At 42.2% G+C, this 17,952-nt stretch overlaps 1 long non-coding RNA gene across 2 annotated transcripts; it reads right to left on the bottom strand.

Moving 5' to 3' along the window:
• Positions 1-7,761: 7,761 nt before the first annotated feature.
• Positions 7,762-17,425, bottom strand: LOC125648665 (uncharacterized). 2 transcript variants are annotated; one of them, XR_008798383.1, is made up of 5 exons: positions 16,854-17,425; positions 16,016-16,121; positions 12,706-12,835; positions 11,441-11,546; positions 7,762-7,861 (listed from the first exon to the last, which is right to left on the bottom strand). It is a non-coding gene; the product is annotated as an uncharacterized LOC125648665 (long non-coding RNA). The 2 variants fall into 2 exon arrangements; XR_008798384.1 differs by having other exon boundaries at positions 12,730-12,835.
• Between the last annotated feature and the right edge of the window lie 527 nt (positions 17,426-17,952).

Genomic DNA, 17,952 nt, shown 5'->3' with positions numbered 1-17,952 from the left:
GGCAAAACTCTTCCCCATCCTCACCCGCTACTTGCTACGTGCTGGTGTGCTTCACATAACTAGCACAGGCCTGTAACGGTTGAGGAGATTCCTGTTCAGCACACCTACAGATCCTAGGCAGAAGAAGTCTCCAAATCTTGTAGCCTACAGGACTGGTGATTTTGTGGTACCTGTTAAGAGTTCATGGGTCATAATGATAAGCACTTGCCCGCTCTACCCAACCATGTTCTACCTTGCCGCTCACAGTGCATCACTGACCCCGGTAAGTACCGACACATTTACTGTCATTTTAACAACCTTCAGTTGCACTTTGTCACTAGTTTGGATTTGGGAGAGGAGTCTCACTTCTTTCAGACACAATTTTTCCTAGCTCTCATCTCTCTACAAATTTGGTGAGGACATGGCACAATTTCTACCAAGACTACTTACCATAAGAACTACATGCCCAAATTCTTCCCCATCCTAACCCGCTACTTGCTATGTGCTGGTGTGCTTCACATCACTAGCACTAGCCTGTAACGGTTTAGGAGATTCCTGTTCAGGACACCTACAGATCCAAGGCAGATGAAGTTTCAAAACCTTGTACCTTACAGGATTGGTGGTTTCCAGGTACCTGCTTAGTGCTCATGGGTCATAATCATAAAGACTGGCAGGTAGTTGAAAACCATGTCCTACCTTCTCGCTCACCGTGCATCACTGACCCCGATAAGAACCATCACTTTCATTGAACAAATTAACAACACACACCATCAGATCCTGGTGAATTCACCTCTGGGTCACTACCCCTAATTCATTCACACTCATCAGGAGTAATCTCACCTCCTTTCCAGAGGACAATTCTTGGCTTCCTGGTGCCGGTTCCTTCCTCATGGCACAAAATCATAACCACTAAGTCCTGCTGCAAAACTCTATCCTCCTGGTAACACTGTAATACATATGGAATCGGTTCAAAACATATTAAAGTAGTTTACTACACTAAATCTTATACTCTTGATGACGCTACGTCACAAGATGGCAATTTAAAAGTTTTGTGAAATTACTTGTATCGATCGATTTGTTTGGCTATCATTGTAGCTCAGTGGTGAAAGCATTGGGCTGGTGAATCTTAGATCTCGTGTTCAAATCCGCCACAGTCTTTTGTTCATGCGTGTTGAAATAATTTTTAAAAAAAAAATGTTTTTATTCAAAATTTAGCATCAACAATTCTTATATATCATCATATCTTTTATGATTAAATCAATTGGGACTCATCTGAGAAACTATTTCAGGGTGTAGTCAGCCACCTTAATTCACAAAACACATTACAAATGTGTGCACAAACAACAGCAATGTGCAAAGAATTTCTCAATATATTTTCTTTTTCAAATTAACAACACCTAATGGTACACATGGTCACACCTTGGTGATTTCACCTCTGTGTCATCCCCCTAATTAACTTACACAGGGATGGGCTTGCACTCATTAAGTCATTACAAAACTCCAGTTCCTTCTCCCTGTCATCGCCCCTAATCACTCTCCGGTCATCACTCTTCAAAAAGTGACAGTACTCACAGATATATAATGTACCGACCTTCTTCCACCTTCAGCACACTTCCTCCTTACCTACTGCAGTGCACGGGAGGAGTACATTGCCGCTTCCTTTATGCATCATTTTGCTACAAGTCATGTGCAGAGGCGCATGAGCACTATTTCAACAAGGACTACCTATGACAAGGTGTACAGGGCAAAACTCTTCCCCATCCTCACCCGCTACTTGCTACGTGCTGGTGTGCTTCACATAACTAGCACAGGCCTGTAACGGTTGAGGAGATTCCTGTTCAGCACACCTACAGATCCTAGGCACAAGAAGTCTCCAAATCTTGTAGCCTACAGGACTGGTGATTTTGTGGTACCTGTTAAGAGTTCATGGGTCATAATGATAAGCACTTGCCCGCTCTACCCAACCATGTTCTACCTTGCCGCTCACAGTGCATCACTGACCCCGGTAAGTACCGACACATTTACTGTCATTTTAACAACCTTCAGTTGCACTTTGTCACTAGTTTGGATTTGGGAGAGGAGTCTCACTTCTTTCAGACACAATTTTTCCTAGCTCTCATCTCTCTACAAATTTGGTGAGGACATGGCACAATTTCTACCAAGACTACTTACCATAAGAACTACATGCCCAAATTCTTCCCCATCCTAACCCGCTACTTGCTATGTGCTGGTGTGCTTCACATCACTAGCACTAGCCTGTAACGGTTTAGGAGATTCCTGTTCAGGACACCTACAGATCCAAGGCAGATGAAGTTTCAAAACCTTGTACCTTACAGGATTGGTGGTTTCCAGGTACCTGCTTAGTGCTCATGGGTCATAATCATAAAGACTGGCAGGTAGTTGAAAACCATGTCCTACCTTCTCGCTCACCGTGCATCACTGACCCCGATAAGAACCATCACTTTCATTGAACAAATTAACAACACACACCATCAGATCCTGGTGAATTCACCTCTGGGTCACTACCCCTAATTCATTCACACTCATCAGGAGTAATCTCACCTCCTTTCCAGAGGACAATTCTTGGCTTCCTGGTGCCGGTTCCTTCCTCATGGCACAAAATCATAACCACTAAGTCCTGCTGCAAAACTCTATCCTCCTGGTAACACTGTAATACATATGGAATCGGTTCAAAACATATTAAAGTAGTTTACTACACTAAATCTTATACTCTTGATGACGCTACGTCACAAGATGGCAATTTAAAAGTTTTGTGAAATTACTTGTATCGATCGATTTGTTTGGCTATCATTGTAGCTCAGTGGTGAAAGCATTGGGCTGGTGAATCTTAGATCTCGTGTTCAAATCCGCCACAGTCTTTTGTTCATGCGTGTTGAAATAATTTAAAAAAAAAAAAGTTTTTATTCAAAATTTGCTGAAATAGTATTTCAGCCATTTAGCATCAACAATTCTTATATATCATCATATCTTTTATGATTAAATCAATTGGGACTCATCTGAGAAACTATTTCAGGGTGTAGTCAGCCACCTTAATTCACAAAACACATTACAAATGTGTGCACAAACAACAGCAATGTGCAAAGAATTTCTCAATATATTTTCTTTTTCAAATTAACAACACCTAATGGTACACATGGTCACACCTTGGTGATTTCACCTCTGTGTCATCCCCCTAATTAACTTGCACAGGGATGGGCTTGCACTCATTAAGTCATTACAAAACTCCAGTTCCTTCTCCCTGTCATCGCCCCTAATCACTCTCCGGTCATCACTCTTCAAAAAGTGACAGTACTCACAGATATATAATGTACCGACCTTCTTCCACCTTCAGCACACTTCCTCCTTACCTACTGCAGTGCACGGGAGGAGTACATTGCCGCTTCCTTTATGCATCATTTTGCTACAAGTCATGTGCAGAGGCGCATGAGCACTATTTCAACAAGGACTACCTATGACAAGGTGTACAGGGCAAAACTCTTCCCCATCCTCACCCGCTACTTGCTACGTGCTGGTGTGCTTCACATAACTAGCACAGGCCTGTAACGGTTGAGGAGATTCCTGTTCAGGACACCTACAGATCCTAGGCAGAAGAAGTCTCCAAATCTTGTACCCTACACGACTGGTGATTTTGTGGTACCTGTTAAGAGTTCATGGGTCATAATGATAAGCACTTGCCCGCTCTACCCAACCATGTTCTACCTTGCCGCTCACAGTGCATCACTGACCCCGGTAAGTACCGACACATTTACTGTCATTTTAACAACCTTCAGTTGCACTTTGTCACTAGTTTGGATTTGGGAGAGGAGTCTCACTTCTTTCAGACACAATTTTTCCTAGCTCTCATCTCTCTACAAATTTGGTGAGGACATGGCACAATTTCTACCAAGACTACTTACCATAAGAACTACATGCCCAAATTCTTCCCCATCCTAACCCGCTACTTGCTATGTGCTGGTGTGCTTCACATCACTAGCACTAGCCTGTAACGGTTTAGGAGATTCCTGTTCAGGACACCTACAGATCCAAGGCAGATGAAGTTTCAAAACCTTGTACCTTACAGGATTGGTGGTTTCCAGGTACCTGCTTAGTGCTCATGGGTCATAATCATAAAGACTGGCAGGTAGTTGAAAACCATGTCCTACCTTCTCGCTCACCGTGCATCACTGACCCCGATAAGAACCATCACTTTCATTGAACAAATTAACAACACACACCATCAGATCCTGGTGAATTCACCTCTGGGTCACTACCCCTAATTCATTCACACTCATCAGGAGTAATCTCACCTCCTTTCCAGAGGACAATTCTTGGCTTCCTGGTGCCGGTTCCTTCCTCATGGCACAAAATCATAACCACTAAGTCCTGCTGCAAAACTCTATCCTCCTGGTAACACTGTAATACATATGGAATCAGTTCAAAACATATTAAAGTAGTTTACTACACTAAATCTTATACTCTTGATGACGCTACGTCACAAGATGGCATTTTAAAAGTTTTGTGAAATTACTTGTATCGATCGATTTGTTTGGCTATCATTGTAGCTCAGTGGTGAAAGCATTGGGCTGGTGAATCTTAGATCTCGTGTTCAAATCCGCCACAGTCTTTTTTGTTCATGCGTGTTGAAATAATTTTTAAAAAAAAATGTTTTTATTCAAAATTTGCTGAAATAGTATTTCAGCCATTTAGCATCAACAATTCTTATATATCATCATATCTTTTATGATTAAATCAATTGGGACTCATCTGAGAAACTATTTCAGGGTGTAGTCAGCCACCTTAATTCACAAAACACATTACAAATGTGTGCACAAACAACAGCAATGTGCAAAGAATTTCTCAATATATTTTCTTTTTCAAATTAACAACACCTAATGGTACACATGGTCACACCTTGGTGATTTCACCTCTGTGTCATCCCCCTAATTAACTTACACAGGGATGGGCTTGCACTCATTAAGTCATTACAAAACTCCAGTTCCTTCTCCCTGTCATCGCCCCTAATCACTCTCCGGTCATCACTCTTCAAAAAGTGACAGTACTCACAGATATATAATGTACCGACCTTCTTCCACCTTCAGCACACTTCCTCCTTACCTACTGCAGTGCACGGGAGGAGTACATTGCCGCTTCCTTTATGCATCATTTTGCTACAAGTCATGTGCAGAGGCGCATGAGCACTATTTCAACAAGGACTACCTATGACAAGGTGTACAGGGCAAAACTCTTCCCCATCCTCACCCGCTACTTGCTACGTGCTGGTGTGCTTCACATAACTAGCACAGGCCTGTAACGGTTGAGGAGATTCCTGTTCAGGACACCTACAGATCCTAGGCAGAAGAAGTCTCCAAATCTTGTACCCTACAGGACTGGTGATTTTGTGGTACCTGTTAAGAGTTCATGGGTCATAATGATAAGCACTTGCCCGCTCTACCCAACCATGTTCTACCTTGCCGCTCACAGTGCATCACTGACCCCGGTAAGTACCGACACATTTACTGTCATTTTAACAACCTTCAGTTGCACTTTGTCACTAGTTTGGATTTGGGAGAGGAGTCTCACTTCTTTCAGACACAATTTTTCCTAGCTCTCATCTCTCTACAAATTTGGTGAGGACATGGCACAATTTCTACCACGACTACTTACCATAAGCCCTACATGCCCAAATTCTTCCCCATCCTAACCCGCTACTTGCTATGTGCTGGTGTGCTTCACATCACTAGCACTAGCCTGTAACGGTTTAGGAGATTCCTGTTCAGGACACCTACAGATCCAAGGCAGATGAAGTTTCAAAACCTTGTACCTTACAGGATTGGTGGTTTCCAGGTACCTGCTTAGTGCTCATGGGTCATAATCATAAAGACTGGCAGGTAGTTGAAAACCATGTCCTACCTTCTCGCTCACCGTGCATCACTGACCCCGATAAGAACCATCACTTTCATTGAACAAATTAACAACACACACCATCAGATCCTGGTGAATTCACCTCTGGGTCACTACCCCTAATTCATTCACACTCATCAGGAGTAATCTCACCTCCTTTCCAGAGGACAATTCTTGGCTTCCTGGTGCCGGTTCCTTCCTCATGGCACAAAATCATAACCACTAAGTCCTGCTGCAAAACTCTATCCTCCTGGTAACACTGTAATACATATGGAATCAGTTCAAAACATATTAAAGTAGTTTACTACACTAAATCTTATACTCTTGATGACGCTACGTCACAAGATGGCAATTTAAAAGTTTTGTGAAATTACTTGTATCGATCGATTTGTTTGGCTATCATTGTAGCTCAGTGGTGAAAGCATTGGGCTGGTGAATCTTAGATCTCGTGTTCAAATCCGCCACAGTCTTTTGTTCATGCGTGTTGAAATAATTTTTAAAAAAAAAATGTTTTTATTCAAAATTTAGCATCAACAATTCTTATATATCATCATATCTTTTATGATTAAATCAATTGGGACTCATCTGAGAAACTATTTCAGGGTGTAGTCAGCCACCTTAATTCACAAAACACATTACAAATGTGTGCACAAACAACAGCAATGTGCAAAGAATTTCTCAATATATTTTCTTTTTCAAATTAACAACACCTAATGGTACACATGGTCACACCTTGGTGATTTCACCTCTGTGTCATCCCCCTAATTAACTTACACAGGGATGGGCTTGCACTCATTAAGTCATTACAAAACTCCAGTTCCTTCTCCCTGTCATCGCCCCTAATCACTCTCCGGTCGTCACTCTTCAAAAAGTGACAGTACTCACAGATATATAATGTACCGACCTTCTTCCACCTTCAGCACACTTCCTCCTTACCTACTGCAGTGCACGGGAGGAGTACATTGCCGCTTCCTTTATGCATCATTTTGCTACAAGTCATGTGCAGAGGCGCATGAGCACTATTTCAACAAGGACTACCTATGACAAGGTGTACAGGGCAAAACTCTTCCCCATCCTCACCCGCTACTTGCTACGTGCTGGTGTGCTTCACATAACTAGCACAGGCCTGTAACGGTTGAGGAGATTCCTGTTCAGCACACCTACAGATCCTAGGCAGAAGAAGTCTCCAAATCTTGTAGCCTACAGGACTGGTGATTTTGTGGTACCTGTTAAGAGTTCATGGGTCATAATGATAAGCACTTGCCCGCTCTACCCAACCATGTTCTACCTTGCCGCTCACAGTGCATCACTGACCCCGGTAAGTACCGACACATTTACTGTCATTTTAACAACCTTCAGTTGCACTTTGTCACTAGTTTGGATTTGGGAGAGGAGTCTCACTTCTTTCAGACACAATTTTTCCTAGCTCTCATCTCTCTACAAATTTGGTGAGGACATGGCACAATTTCTACCAAGACTACTTACCATAAGAACTACATGCCCAAATTCTTCCCCATCCTAACCCGCTACTTGCTATGTGCTGGTGTGCTTCACATCACTAGCACTAGCCTGTAACGGTTTAGGAGATTCCTGTTCAGGACACCTACAGATCCAAGGCAGATGAAGTTTCAAAACCTTGTACCTTACAGGATTGGTGGTTTCCAGGTACCTGCTTAGTGCTCATGGGTCATAATCATAAAGACTGGCAGGTAGTTGAAAACCATGTCCTACCTTCTCGCTCACCGTGCATCACTGACCCCGATAAGAACCATCACTTTCATTGAACAAATTAACAACACACACCATCAGATCCTGGTGAATTCACCTCTGGGTCACTACCCCTAATTCATTCACACTCATCAGGAGTAATCTCACCTCCTTTCCAGAGGACAATTCTTGGCTTCCTGGTGCCGGTTCCTTCCTCATGGCACAAAATCATAACCACTAAGTCCTGCTGCAAAACTCTATCCTCCTGGTAACACTGTAATACATATGGAATCAGTTCAAAACATATTAAAGTAGTTTACTACACTAAATCTTATACTCTTGATGACGCTACGTCACAAGATGGCATTTTAAAAGTTTTGTGAAATTATTTGTATCGATCGATTTGTTTGGCTATCATTGTAGCTCAGTGGTGAAAGCATTGGGCTGGTGAATCTTAGATCTCGTGTTCAAATCCGCCACAGTCTTTTGTTCATGCGTGTTGAAATAATTTTTAAAAAAAAATGTTTTTATTCAAAATTTGCTGAAATAGTATTTCAGCCATTTAGCATCAACAATTCTTATATATCATCATATCTTTTATGATTAAATCAATTGGGACTCATCTGAGAAACTATTTCAGGGTGTAGTCAGCCACCTTAATTCACAAAACACATTACAAATGTGTGCACAAACAACAGCAATGTGCAAAGAATTTCTCAATATATTTTCTTTTTCAAATTAACAACACCTAATGGTACACATGGTCACACCTTGGTGATTTCACCTCTGTGTCATCCCCCTAATTAACTTACACAGGGATGGGCTTGCACTCATTAAGTCATTACAAAACTCCAGTTCCTTCTCCCTGTCATCGCCCCTAATCACTCTCCGGTCATCACTCTTCAAAAAGTGACAGTACTCACAGATATATAATGTACCGACCTTCTTCAACCTTCAGCACACTTCCTCCTTACCTACTGCAATGAACGGAATAAAACTACCACCATTCTCCTACTTTCCATATGACACATCTCGTTACAAGTCTTGTGCGGAGGTGGAAGTCAACTATTTCCAAAGACTACTTACCACAAGCCGTATATGCCCAGTTTCCTCTCCATCCTAACCCATTACTTACAATGTGCTGGTGTGCTTCACATCACTAGAGCTTGCCTGTAATGCTTTAGGAGATTTCTGATCAGTATACCAACAGATACAAGGCAGAAGAAGTCTCCAAAACAAGTACTGTGCTAGAATCGTGGTTTCCTGGTACCTGCTAAGTACCCATGGGTCATAATCATAAGTATTCCCCGGTACTGGCAAACCATGTCCTCCCTTGACGCTCCTTGCAACATGGTAAGTACCACCCCTTTTTCTGCACATGTCATTTCATAAACCTTCACCTGCACTTTGTCACAAACTTCAAGTTGCGAGAGGACTCTCACTTCTATTGGAGTATTTTCTTTAGGTTTTAACACTCTACAACTCTTCTGCGGAGGTGGCACAATGTCTACAAAGACTACTCAACACAAGCTATACATGCCAAACTTCTTCCCCATCCTAATCTGTTACCTCCTATGCTCTGGTGTCCGCCCATGACTAGAACGAGCCTGTAACAGTTTAGGAGATTCCTGTTCAGCACACCTAGAGATACAAAGCTGTAGAAGTCGCCACAACAAGTACTGTGCTAGACTCGTGGTTTCCCGGTACCTGCTAAGTACTCATGTGTCATAATCATCAGTATCAGCCGGAACTGGTAAACCATGTCAACCTTTGACGTTCCCAGTTGTTGAATGACCCCGGTAAGTACCACCCCTTTCCATGCATATGTTATTTCATCAACCTTCAGTTGCACCTTTTCACAAATATGCCTTATCTTGCTACATGTCTTGTGCGGAAGTGGAAGTCAACTATTTCCAAAGACTACTTACCACAAGCTGTACAGGCCCAGTTTCCTCCCCATCCTAACCCATTACTTGCTATGTGCTGGTGTGCTTCAAATCACTAGCTGTCGTCTGTAATGCTTTAAGAGATTCCTGTTCAGCATATCAACAGATACAAGGCAGAAGAAGTCTCCAAAGCTAGTACTGTGCTAGAATCGTGGTTTCCTGGTACCTGCTAAGTACTCATGGGTCATGATCAAAAGTATTCGTCAGTACTGGCAAACCATGTCCTCCTTTCACGATCTCTGTGCATCATTGACCTCGGTAAGTACCACCCCTTTTTCTGCACAAGCTATTTCAACAATCTTCACTTGCACTTAGTCACAGATTTAAAATTGCGAGAGGACTCTCACTTCTATCGGACTATTTTCTTTAGGTCTTAATGGTCTTCAAGTCTTGTCCAGAGGTGGCACAATTTCTACAAAGACTACTTATCACAAGCCGTACATGCCAAACTTCTTCCCCATCCTAATCTGTTACTTCCTATGTTCTGGTGTGAGCACATCACTAGAACGAGCCAGTAACAGTTTAGGAGATTCCTGTTCGGTACACCAACAGATACAAAGCTGCAGAAGTCTCCAAACCAAGTACTGTGCTAGACTCGTGGTTTCCCGGTACCTGCTAAGTACTCATGGGTCATAATCATCAGTATCAGCCGGAACTGGTAAACCATGTCAACCTTTGACGTTCCCCGTGCATCATCAACCCCGGAAAGTACCACCCCTTTCCATGCATATGTTATTTCATCAACATTCAGTTGCACCTTTTCACAAATATGCCTTATCTTGCTAGAAGTCTTGTGCGGAGGTGGAAGTCAACTATTTCCAAAGACTACTTACCACAAGCCGTATATTCCAAATTTCCTCTCCATCCTAAACCATTACTTGCTATGTGCTGATGTGCTTCACATCACTAGCACTTGCCTGTAATGGTTTAGGAAATTCCTGATAAGCATACCAACAGATACAAGGCTGTAGAAGTCTCCAAACCAAGTTGTGGTTTCCTGGTACCTGATAAGTACTCATGGGTCATAATCATCAGTATCAGCCGGAACTGGTAAACCACTTCCTCCTTTGACGCTCCCTGTGCATCATTGACCAAGGTAAGTACAAACCCTTTTCCTGCATATGTCATTTCAACAATCTTCACTTGCACTTTGTCACAGACTTCAAGTTGCGAGAGGACTCTCACTTCTATCGAACTATTTTCTTTACGTCTCAACGCTCTAAAAGTCTTGTGCGGAGGTGGCACAATGTCTACAAAGACTACTTATCACACGTCGTTCATGCCAAAATTCTTCCCCATCCTAACTCGCTACTTCCTATGTGCTGGTATGCACACATCACTATATCGAGCCTGTAACAGTTTAGGAGATTCCTGTTCAGCACACCTACAGATCCAAGACAGAATCTCATAACCTCATACCGTGCACGACTCGTGGTTACCTTGACAGTAGGCAGCAGAGTGATATCTTGTAGGCTCCTTCTGCTACCTCGGAGACATGCTTTCCTCAGCTGGTGGCTGTGACCTTGAAACCACTATGCATGTGAAGACCACTTGGAAGAAGTTCAGGAAGCTGCTGCCAATCCTGACATCATGCCACCTGTCATATACCGGGCATCACTGACCCCCGATAAGTACCACCACTTTCATTGAACATGTCATTTCAAAGAACCTTCATTTCCACTTTGTCACTAGTTTGGATTGGGGAGAGAAGTATTGCATCTCTCAGTTTTTCAACTGGGCATTCAAAAACAAGCACATACTGTACTGAATAGCAAAGAATTGAACAATGTACTTTTCTTTTTCAAATTAACAACACTTAATAGTACACACCCTCACATCCTGGTGAATTCACCTCTGGATCACTACCTCTATTTAATTCACACCCTTCAGGAGTAATAGTATCTCACCTCCTTTCCAGAGGAGAATTCTTGGCTTCCTGGTACCTGCTCATTCTCCATGGAACAAAATCACAACCACTAGGCCCTGCTGCAAAACTCTATCCTCCTGGTAACACTGTAATACATAAGGAATCAGTTGAAAACATATGAACTCACAAAACATATCACAAATGCACACTTCCTCCTTACCTACTACAGTACACGGGATGAGCACATTGTCGCTTTCTTTATGCATCATTTCACTACAAGTCATGTGCAGAAGCGTACAAGAACTATTTCAACAAGGACTACCTATGACAAGCTGTACAGGGCAAAACTCTTCCCCATCCTCACCCGCTACTTGCTACGTGCTGGTGTGCTTCACATAACTAGCACAGGCCTGTAACGGTTGAGGAGATTCCTGTTCAGCACACCTACAGATCCTAGGCAGAAGAAGTCTCCAAATCTTGTAGCCTACAGGACTGATGATTTTGTGGTACCTGTTAAGAGTTCATGGGACATAATGGTAAGCACTTGCCCGCTCTACCCAACCATGTTCTACCTTGCCGCTCACAGTGCAGCACTCACCCCGGTAAGTACCGACACATTTACTGTATATGTCATTTTAACAACCTTCAGTTGCACTTTGTCACTAGTTTGGATTTGGGAGAGGAGTCTCACTTCTATCAGATACAATTTTTCCTAGCTCTCATCTCTCTACAAATTTGGTGAGGACCTGGCACAATTTCTAGCAAGACTACTTACCACAAGCCGTACATGCCAAAATTCTTCTCCATCCTCACCGCTTCTTCCTATGTGCTGGTGTGCTTCACATAACTAGTACTAGCCTGTAACGCTTTAGGGTATTCCTGTTCAGCACATCTACACATCCAAGGCGAAATTCAAAATCTTGTATCTTAAGGACTCATGGTTTCCAGCTACCTGCTCAGTGCTCATGGGTCATAATCATAAACACTGGCAGGTAGTTTACAACCATGTCCTACCTTCTCGCTCACCGTGCATCACTGACCCCGAGAAGTACCAACACTTTCAATGAACACGTCATCTCAAACAACCTTCATTTGCACCTTTTCACTAGTTTGGATTGGGGAGAGAAGCATCACTAATATCACAGTTTTTCAACTCAGCATTCAAAACCAAGCACATACGCCTGCACTGAACAGCAAAGAATTGAACAATGTTCTTTTCTTTTTCAAATTAACAACATTTAATAGTACACACCCTCACATCCTGGTGAATTCACCTCTGGGTCACTACCCCTAATTAATTGATACCTGTCAGGAGTAATAGTATTTCACCTCCTTTACAGAGGAGAATTCTTGGCTTCCTGGTGCCTGTTCCTTCCTCATGGCACAAAATCATAACCACTAAGCCCTGCTGCAAAACTCTATCCTCCTGGTAACACTGTAATACATATGGAATCAGTTCAAAACATATTAAGGTAACTGACTATACTAAATCTTATACTCTTTATGACACTACGTCACAAGATGGCGATTTAAATGTTTTGTGAAATTATTTGTATCGATCGATTTGTTTGTCTATCATTGTAGCTCAGTGGTTAAAGCATTGGGCTGGTGAACCTTAGATCTTGTGTTCAAATCCGCCAGAGTCTTTTGTTCATGTGTGTTGAAATTATTTTTAAAAAATCATGTTTTTATCCAAAATTTGCATATTTTCAGCCATTCAGCATCAACAATTATTATATACCATCATATCTTTTATGATTAAATCAATTGGGACTCATCTGAGAAACTATTTCAGAGTGTAGTGAGCCACCTCAACTCACAAAACACATTACAAATGTGTGCACAAACAACAGCAATGTGCAAAGAATTTCTCAATATACCTTCTTTTTCAAATTAACAACACCTAAAGGTACACATGGTCACACCTTGGTGATTTCACCTCTGTGTCATCCAACTAATTAACTTACACAGGGAGGGCCTTGCACTCATTAAGTCATCACAAAACTCGAGTTCATTCTAACTGTCATCGTCCCTAATCACTCTCTGGTCATCACTCTTCAAATCATGACACTACTCAAAGATATATAATGTACCCCTTCTTCAACCTTCAGCGCACTTCCTCCTTACTTACTGCAGTGAACGGAATAAAACTACCACCAATCTCCTACTTTCCATATGCCACATCTCGCTACAAGTCTTGTGCTGAGGTGGAAGGGAACTATTTCCAAAGACTACTTACCACAAGCCGTATATGCCCAGTTTCCTCCCCATCCTAACCCATTACTTACAATGTGCTGGTGTGCTTTAGATCACTACCACTTGCCTGTAATGCTTTAGGAGATTTCTGTTCAGCATACCAACAGATACAAGGCAGAAGAAGTCTCCAAAACAAGTACTGTGCTAGAATCGTGGTTTCCTGGTACCTGCTAAGTACCCATGGGTCATAATCATAAGTATTCCCCGGTACTGGCAAACCATGTCCTCCCTTGACGCTCCTTGCAACATGGTAAGTACCACCCCTTTTTCTGCACATGTCATTTCATAAACCTTCACCTGCACTTTGTCACAAACTTCAAGTTGCGAGAGGACTCTCACTTCTATTGGAGTATTTTCTTTAGGTTTTAACACTCTACAACTCTTCTGCGGAGGTGGCACAATGTCTACAAAGACTACTCAACACAAGCTATACATGCCAAACTTCTTCCCCATCCTAATCTGTTACCTTCTATGTTCTGGTGCGTGTTACATGAGTAGAACGAGCCTGTAACAGTTTAGGAGATTCCTGTTCAGCACACCAACAGATAAAAAGCTGTAGAAGTCTCCAAACCAAGTACTGTGCTAGACTCGTGGTTTCCTGGTACCTGCTAAGTACTAATCGGTCATAATCATCAGTATCAGCCGGAACTAGCAAACCATGTCCTCCTTTGACGCTCCCTGTGCATCATTGACACAGTTAAGTACAACCCCTTTTTCTGCACATGTGCTTTCAACAATCTTCACTTGCACTTTGTCACAGACTTCAAGTTGCGAGAGGACTCTCATTTGTATCGGACTATTTTCTTAAGGTTTTAATTCTCTTCAAGTCTTTTCCAGAGGTGGCACAATTTCTACCAAGACTACTTATCACAAGCCGTACATGCCAAACTTCTTCCCCATCCTAATCTGTTACTTCCTATGTTCTGGTGCGTGTTACATGACTAGATGGAGCCTGTAACAGTTTAGGAGATTCCTGTCCAGCATACCAACAGATACAAAGCTGTAGAAGTCTCCAAAACCAAGTACTGTGCTAGACTCGTGGTTTCCCGGTACCTGCTAAGTACTCATGTGTCAAAATCATCAGTATCAGCCGGAACTGGTAAACCATGTCCACCTTTGACGTTCCCCGTGCATCATTGACCCCGGTAAGTACCACCCCTTTCCATGCATATGTTATTTCATCAACCTTCATTTGCACTTTTTCACAAATATGCCTTATCTTGCTACAAGTCTTGTGCGGAGGTGGAAGTGAATTATTTCCAAAGACTACTTACCACAAGCCGTACAGGCCCAGTTTCCTCCCCTTCCTAACCCATTACTTGCCATGTGCTGGTTTGCTTCACATCACTAGCTGTTGCCTGTAATGGTTTAGGAGATTCCTGCTCAGCACACCAACAGATACAAGACAGAAGAAGTCTCCAAACCAAGTATTGTGCTACACTTGTGGTTTCCTGGTACCTGCTACGTACTAGAGGGTTCTAATCAATTTGCAAGTACTGGCATACCATGTCCTCCTTTGACACTCCCTGTGCATCATTGACCAAGGTAAGTACCACCACCTTCCCTGCACATGTCATTTCAACAATCTTCACTTGCACTTTCTCACAAACTTCAAGTTGCGAGAGGACTCTCACTTCTATCGGACTATTTTCTTTACGTCTCAACGCTCTAAAAGTCTTGTGCGGAGGTGGCACAATGTCTACAAAGACTACTTATCACACGTTGTTCACGCCAAAATTCTTCCCCATCCTAACTCGCTACTTCCTATGTGCTGGTGTCCACACATGACTATATCGAGCCTGTAACAGTTGAGGAGATTCCTGTTCAGCACACCTACAGATCCAAGACAGAATCTCATAACCTCATACCGTGCACGACTAGTGGTTACCTTGACGGTAGGCCGCAGAGTGATATCTTGTAGGCTCCTTCTGCTACCTCGGAGACATTCTTTCCTCAGCTGGTGGCTGTGACCTTGCAACAACGATGCATGTCAAGACCACTTGGAAGAATTTCAGGGAGCTACTGCCAATCCTGACATCATGCCACCTGTCATATACCGGGCATCACTGACTCCCGATAAGTACCACCACTTTCAATGAACATGTCATTTCAAACAACCTTCATTTGCACTTTGTCACTAGTTTGGATTGGGGAGAGAAGTATCACTTCTATCAGTTTTTCAACTGGGCATTCAAAAACAAGCACATACGCCTGCACTGAACAGCAAAGAATTGAACAATGTACTTTTCTTTTTCAAATTAACAACACTTAATAACACACATCATCACATCCTGGTGAATTCACCTCTGGGTCACTACCCCTAATTAATTCACATGCATCAGGAGTAATAGTATCTCACCTCCTTTCTAGAGGAGAATTTTTGGCTTCCTGGTGCCTGCTCATTCCCCATGGAACAAAATCACAACCACTAGGCCCTGCTGCAAAACTCTATTCTCCTGGTAACACTGTAATACATAAGGAATCAGTTGAAAACACATCAACTCACAAAACACATCACAAATGCACACTTCCTCCTTATCTACTACTGTACACGGGAGGAGCACATTGTCGCTTTATCTATGCATCATTTCGCTACAAGTCATGTGCAGAGGTGCATCAGCACTATTTCAACAAGGACTACCTATGACAAGTTGTACAAGGCAAAACTCTTCCCTATTCTCACCGCTTCTTGCTATGTGCTGGTGTGCTTCACATAACTAGAAAAGGCCTTTAACGCTTTAGGGTATTCCTGTTCAGCACATCTACAGATCCAAGGCTGAAGAATTTTCAAAACCTTGTATCTTACAGGAGTCATGGTTTCCAGCTACCTGCTTAGTGCTGATGGGTCATAATCATAAACACTGGCAGGTAGTTTACAACCATGTCCTACCTTCTCGCTCACCGTGCATCACTGACCCTGAGAAGTACCAACACTTTCAATCAACACATCATCTCAAACAACCTTCATTTGCATCTTTTCACTAGTTTGGATTGGGGAGAGAAGTATCACTTATATCACAGTTTTTCAACTCAGCATTCAAAACCAAGCACATACGCCTGCACTGAACAGCAAAGAATTAAACAATGTTCTTTTCTTTTTCAAATTAACAACATTTAATAGTACACATCCTGGTGAATTCACCTCTGGGTCACTACCCCTAATTAATTGATACCTGTCAGGAGTAATAGTATTTCACCTCCTTTACAGAGGAGAATTCTTGGCTTCCTGGTGCCTCTTCCTTCCTCATGGAACAAAATCATAACCACTAAGCCCTGCAGCAAAACTCTATCCTCCTGGTAACACTGTAATACATATGGAATCAGTTGAAAAGATATTAAGGTAGCTCACAACACTAAACCTTATGCTCTTTATGACACTACATCACAAGATGGCGAATTAAATGTTTTGTGAAATTATTTCTATCGATTGATTTGTTTGTCTATCATTGTAGCTCAGTGGTTAAAGCATTGGGCTGGTGAACCTTAGATCTCTTGTTCAAATCCGCCAGAGTCTTTTGTTCATGTGTGTTGAAATTATTTTTTAAAAATCATGTTTTTATCAAAAAATTTACATATTTTCAGCAGTTTGACATAAATAATTATTATATATCATCATATCTTTTATGATTAAATCAATTCGTACTGATCTGAAAAGCTATTTCAGGGTGTAGTGATCCACCTTAACTCACAAAACACATTACAAATGTGTGCACAGATAACAGCAATGTGCAACAAAGAATTTCTCAATGTACTTTTCTTTTCCCAATTAACAACACCTAATGGTACACATCTTGGTGATTTAGCCTCTGTGTCATCCCACTAATTAACTTACACAGGGATGGGCTTGCACTTGTTAAGTCATTACAAAACTCTAGTTCATTCTCCTTCATCACCCCTATCACTCTCTGGTCATCACTCTTCAAAAAGTGACAGTACTCACAGATATATAAAGTACCCCTTCTTCATCCTTCAGCACACTTCCTCCTTACCTACTGCAATGAACGAAAGAACTCTGCCACCAGTCTCCTACTTTACATATGCCTCATCTCTCTACAGGTATTGTGTGGAGGTGGAAGTCAACTATTTCCAAAGACTACTTACCACAAGCTGTACATGCCAAGTTTCCTTCCCATCCTAACCCATTACTTGCTATGTGCTGGTGTGCTTCATATCACTACCACTTGCCTGTAATGGTTTAGGAGATTCCTGATCAGCATACCAAAAGATACAAGGCAGAAGAAGTTTCCAAACCTAGTACTGTGCTAAAATCGTGGTTTCCTGGTACCTGCTAAGTAC

The sequence above is a fragment of the Ostrea edulis genome, chromosome 9 (genome assembly GCF_947568905.1).
Source record: "Ostrea edulis chromosome 9, xbOstEdul1.1, whole genome shotgun sequence".
NCBI classification, from domain to species: domain Eukaryota; kingdom Metazoa; phylum Mollusca; class Bivalvia; order Ostreida; family Ostreidae; genus Ostrea; species Ostrea edulis.
Note: the sequence above shows the minus strand (reverse complement) of the source record. Positions and strands in the feature narration are given on the sequence as shown.